The sequence below is a fragment of the Octodon degus genome, unplaced genomic scaffold (assembly GCF_000260255.1).
Source record: "Octodon degus isolate 3935 unplaced genomic scaffold, OctDeg1.0 scaffold00063, whole genome shotgun sequence".
NCBI classification, from domain to species: domain Eukaryota; kingdom Metazoa; phylum Chordata; class Mammalia; order Rodentia; family Octodontidae; genus Octodon; species Octodon degus.
Genome location: NW_004524639.1, coordinates 6,235,427 through 6,242,143, shown reverse-complemented (window position 1 = coordinate 6,242,143; position 6,717 = coordinate 6,235,427).

Here is a 6,717-nt window from a genome sequence, read left to right as displayed (position 1 = left end):
GTGAATGAAAGCAAAAGACAGGAAAAGGAATATTGTGGGACTGTCCTGCTTCAAGGTTGTATATGGTTAGTTTTTTGGACTTACGTGTAAACATAAGAAGTATATAATTCTTTATGCCTATTTTTAAAATATATTCTAATGTTTAAATATTTGTTTATCATATTCTTTAGGGACTTAAAGTTCAACGTATCAATACTTGATGAAAAATACCTGTTCCATATTATGCCTAAGATGTTTGATATGCAGACAGATAGTGAGGTTAAGCTTAACAACCTAAGTTGTATGGTAATAATAATAAGCTTGTCTCCTAGATGGTTAAGAACCTATATTTGCAGACCAAAATTAGATGAAAAGGAGGGATGCAAGGAAAGCCAACATTTTGGCCCTAGCCTTCCAAGGTCAATTAAGACTCAGGACATATGAGAACTTTTACTGTAACGTCATGTAACTCAGTTGTGTCCCAAATTTTCTGAATAAGATTATGGGGCCAAAGAGGAAAGTGATCGATGATGTAGAGAGTGCCTAAGGAGAGTCACATGGAGTGAAATCATTCTCTCAGGCTTTCACAGAGAGCACATTGGCCAAGCAATGGCCGTGACTCATCCACATGGCTGATACTGACAAACAATCTGAGGTACAGGATCTCAGGATAAATCCTGAGGGAATTTGACTGACCTTATCAGACCCAAAAGCTACAACTCTTGTTGCAGAAGTCCAGCTTTACCTTGGTCTTAGCCATCCAGCAGAAAAGTATAAAAATGAAATATAAGAAGTAAAGCCATGCTGTTATGTTGAGCTATAGGGGACTCAGGTCAACAACTTCTGACATTGCCAGTCAAGCGGAAGACCCAATACTATTATGGACTACTGGACTCTTTTAGAATATTTTGCTGAGTTCACACATCTATAATATTCAAATAACGGAACTTAACTAAAAAAGGGTATACAGATGAATGTCCATTTTGTATCTGTGTATTCAAAGTGGTTAGGTTAGATATATAGTTACATTGTCTTAATGAATAGAGTGATTTGTTCTAATGGTGTTTGTAGATAGGATACCATGTCTGCATCTTATACAGCAATTAACCACTGGGAGGAATGTATGCAATGTGTTAATTATTGAAACTGTCCTAACAATTTGATTTGAAACTGTCTCATTCCTATTTGTCTGTCAAAAAAATTACAGGAAAAAAAAGAAGTAAAGCCATGGTGTTATGTTGAGCTGTAAGGGACTCAGTTTAGCAATTTCTTACATTGCCAGTCAAGTGGAAGACCCAATACTATTATGGATTACTGGATCTTTTGGAATATTTTACTGAGTTCACATACCTATAGTATTCAAAGGACGGAGCTAAAGAAAAAAGGGGATACAGATGAATGTCCTTTCTGTATCAGTGTATTCAAAACGGTTAGGATAGATATATAGTGACATTCTCTTAATGAATAGAGGGATTTGTTCTAATAGTATTTGTAAACAGGATATCATGTCTGCATCTTGTACAGCAAATAACCACTAGGAAGAGAGTATGCAATGTGTTAATTATTGAAACTGTCCTACCAACTTGATTTGAAACTGTCTCATTGCTATTTGTTTCTCAATAAAATTACGGAAAAAAAAATTCAACCATATTTACATAGAATTTCCCCTCTGGGATATGGAACTCAGCTATCACCATCTCCTCTATCTCTTGATTCTGGTTTACCTAGCCACTCATATGGAGTTAGTGATTTGCTTTTACAGAAAATAACAAAATTAACTTTGCAGTGGAGACACCTTTTTAGATGCCTTCTCAAAACATTATACCCAGCACTGAGATCCCTTACGTCAAACAGATCATCCCCCCTTTTTTTTTTTAACTTGATAAAGTGTCTCTTGAGACTCCTAGTGATTCTCCTGTCTTAGCTTTCCCAGAAATGGAATTACAGGTGTGTGCCACCATTCCCAGTATTGGACCAGCATAGCATGCCTTAAGAGGGATCGAACTCTTGCCCTTGCACTTGCCAAGCAGGTGCTTAGACCATTGCGCCATCTCCCCAGTCCCAAACAGATCCCTTTGATTTCCTCTTTTGCTATTAGCTGGAGAAAAATGTTTTCATTTAAAGGTACTCACACAATTTTACAATTGCACCTAAACAATCTTCCTATATTAAGATCAATCGTAGTGTACAACATAGTCATTAAAGTGATATATTGTACATAGTATATCTATCCAGATCCCAATGGTGAGGGATTGATAATTTAAGGGTTATTTATAGAATTGTATTTAACACACCATTTATATAAACATAGTGTGAATTTCAACTTATGGAAAACCCGTTTGTATGAAGAGCTAAAGCTTCATAAAAATTGTTCTGCAAGACTAATGAACTGTAAGTGTAATCCAATTTTTGTTTCAAAATAGTTTATCAGCAACTTAATCTAAAGTTATCATAGCCTAACAGTACATGTTGCTTTCATTATATCAATTGGAAATGATATTACTAAAAGTATACATTTTCAGAATTCAATAAATGATTTTATGGAAAAGTGAGTCAAAAATTATGACATATCAAAATAATACATGAATAAAGTACTATTTATTCTATCTGTGGTGTGGCTCAGTCCAAGAGTGCTGACCTGGCATGCACAAGATCCTGGGTTAACTCTATAGTGCCACAGAAGTTATTTATTTTATTATATAAAATATATAACACTTTTATTTTTATGCAATTATAAATGTATGTTGTCTTTCATGTATAATCATCTACATTGTATTTTATATAATAAAATATTTTAAGGAAATATATTGATATTTTAGCAGCATTAACAAAACTTTTTTGTTTACTGTTTGAATAATGAACCTCATTTCATGTGCATGGGTCTTACAAAATATGCACCAAGCTTTAACCTAACCAAAATCATTGCAAGGATGGCAAATTACAAATATTCTTCATGGAGCAAATTGGTCAAGCAATGACCGTGACTCATCCACATGGCTGAAACTGACAGAGGATCTACAAACTGCGGTATAGGGTTTCAGGGTAAATCCTGAGGGGATTTGACTGACCTTGTCAGACAAAAAATTATGTTTCTTGTTATATAGGTCTTGCTTTATCTTGGTTTTGGTTGTCCAGCATAAAAGTATAAAAACAAGGTATAAAAAGTAAAGCCATATTAATATGCTGAACTGTAAAAGGCTCAAGTCAAGAACTCACATTGCCAGTCCTATGGATAACCCACTACTATTATGGACTACTGGACTATATTGGACTATTTTGCTGAATTCACGCATCTACAATATTTAAATGTCCATGGATTATCCATATCTGACAAAACTAAACAAAAAAGAGGGTATAAATGAAGGACCATTTTGTATCTGCATATAGAAAATAGGATAGATATACAGCTCCTTTCTCTTAAATCAGTGAGAAGAAAAATTTGTACTAATAGTGTTTGGACAGGATATCATGTCTGCATCTCGTACTATGAATAACTACTGTGAAGACAACAATATGCAACATATTAATTGTTGCAACTGTCCTACTAACCTGTTTTGAAACTGTCTCAGTGCTATTTGTTTCTCAATAAAATTAATAAAAAAAGCCAAATATTCCTCATAAACAAAGATTCAAAAATCATTTCTTTTCCTTGGCAGAACTGGGGATTGAACTCAGACCCCTGAGCTTGCCATGGAAGCACTTATTCTACTGCACCATCTCCTCCGCCCCACAAAAATCTTCAAAAAATCATTAACAATTTGAATCCAGGAATACATATATGGCAAAATATATCAAGAACATTGTGTTTGTCTCAGGAATTAGTGTTGTAGTATTCAAACATCTATACAGTTAATGCATAAATATTAATGGAATAAAGCTAAAAATGATAATCACAACAAAGGCAGAATATTTGATAAAATTTAGTATCAATTCAAACTTAAAACTCTCAGCAAAGCAAGACACCTCTTAATTGGAAAAGGATATCTAGAAAATCAATAGCAAACTTAATATTTAATAATGAAATATTGAACTCTTTACTCTTCAGATTAGGAACAAGGTAAAAATATTCTGTTCTCCCCATTTCTATTTTACATTGTACTAGAGGTCTTAGTAGGTACAGTACAGAAAGAAAAATAAATGAAAAGCACAGAGATAAGAAGGAAGAATTATGAACAGTTTTATTTCATGTTCAGCATGATTGTTTACACACAAACACTAAGGAAAGTTCAAAAGTACTGAAGTTAGGGGCCAGGGAGAGAGCTCAGTAGAATAAGCACTTGCCTGGCAAGTGCAAGGGCCTGAGTTCAATCCCGAGTTAAAAAAAAAAGATACTGAAGTTATAAGATAAAAAGTCAATATATAAAAAGGAATTGAATTTCTCTACACAAACACTAAATAATTGAAACACAAAATGTAAAAGGTTATAGAAAATGTCAAATATATAAGGTGCATATTGAAGGAAAAAATTGACAGGTTTTTAATTCTGAATGCTCAAAACATTGGAATCTTAAGCTCGGAGTATAACATTTCACAACTTAGAAAACTCAGTATTTTAAGGTTTGAATTTTCCACAAACTGATAGTTACTTTTTTCCCCCATAATTTTATTGAGAAACAAATAGCAATGAGACAGTTTCAAATCAAATTGGTAGGACAGTTTCAATAATTAACACATTGCATACTCTCTTCCTAGTGATTATTTGCTGTACAAGATGCAGACATGATATCCTATTTACAAACACTACTAGAACAAATCCCTCTATTCATTAAGAAAATGTAGGTATATATCTATCCTAACCACTTTGAATACACAGATACAAAATGGACATTCATCTGTATACCCTTTTTTTGTTAAGTTCCGTTATTTGAATATTATAGGTGTGTTAACTCAGCAAAATATTCTAAAAGAGTCCAGTATTCCATAATAGTATTGGGTCTTCCTCTTGACTGGCAGTGTCAGAAATTGTTGATCAGATTCCCCTACAGCTCAACATTAACACTATGGCTTTACTTCTTATACTTGGTTTTTATACTTTTCTGCTGGATGGTTAAGACCAAGATAAAGCCAGACCTATGCAACAAAAGTTGTAGCTTTTGGATCTGATAAGGTCAGTCAAATCCCCTCAGGATTTATCCTGAGATCCTGTACCTCAGATTGTAGATCCTTTGTCAGTGTCAGCCATGTGGATGAGTCACGGCCATTGCTTGGCCAATGCTGATAGTTACTTTCAACTACATTATGATCAGTATTCTAGGTGGCTCTTTTATTATATATTGGTAAAATATTTCTAAAATTTATATGGAACTTCATCTTGGTTCAAATAAAATATTCTTAACTTAAAATAGGAATATTTGCACAATTTTTATGTCTAAAATAAAGCTGAAGCAATTTAAACCATATGGTGTTCTCATAATGACAATAGATTGATGGAACAAAAGATTCAAGAAAGAAGCCAATTCACAGATTACTGAATGAGTTTTGAAAAGGACTCAAGATGAGTCCTTTTATGAATAAAACTGTTCATAATTCTTCCTTCTTATTTCTGTGCTTTTCATTTATTTTTCTTTCTGAACTGGGATTTCATCTTGGAAACAGTGAGCTTCCCCTCATCCTTGAAGCCACATATGTACATTAACTCAATATGTAAAGCTTATATACTAAAACTAAACTTTTAGAACTCTTAAAAGAAACCCTAGGATATTATACTTGTGATCAAGAGGCTAGGCAAATATTTCTAAAATCAAATGCATAAAGCATTGGTCATAAAGAAAAAACTTATATTTTATAAAATCAACAATTGTCCACTCATTAAAAGGCATTACTAAGAAAATGAAAAAAAGTCATTCTACTGGAAAATGTATTTATAAAATACGTAACTGACAAAGGACTCATATTCAGAATATGTAAAGAACTCTTACAAACCAATAATAAAATAACCAACCCAATAAAAATAGACTTAATATTTAGAAATTTTTCAGAATAGTTCTTACTGATGGCTCATAAAAGTGCTCAACAACATAAGCCACTGAGATAAAACTGCAGTGACACACATACCAAGATGATTAAATTTGAGACTGTCAATAACAAATGCTTCAGAGGTTTCAAAGTTCATAAAACAACTGGATCTCTCATACATTGCTGGTGCTAGGGGAAAATGATATAAATGCATTTGAAAATTCATTGTCAGTTTTATGACTTCAGATATACACTGCATGTTAATTAGCGTTTTGTAGAGAAACAGAAGCAACAGGACATATGTACTTGTAGATATATTAAAAGAGATTTATTATGGGAATTGACTCATGATTATGGAGGCCCAGAAATCCCACAAGTGCCATCTGCATGCTGGAATAGCCAGGAGTTTGTGGTGTAATTCAGTTGGAGTCCAATACTCTGAGAATAGTGGTGCATGGGGGAAGAGAAGAGATTTGCTAATCTGAGTTCAGGAGTCCAAAGATCTGAGTACCAGGAGCTCTAATTTTGCAAGGTAGGCGAAAATGGGTATCACAGCTCAAGAAAAGGCAAAGAGGAAAGTCATCCTTTCGCTGCATTTTTTAAAGTTGTATTTGAACCCTCAACAGATTAAATGATGTTCATTCATATTGAAGAGAACAATACGCTTTCTTAGTCTATTGTTTCAAATATTAAGCTAATTTGGAAATATCACCATAGACAGAACTAGAATAATGTTTAGTTGAATATCTGAGCACCCTGTGATTTGGTCAAATGGATGTATAA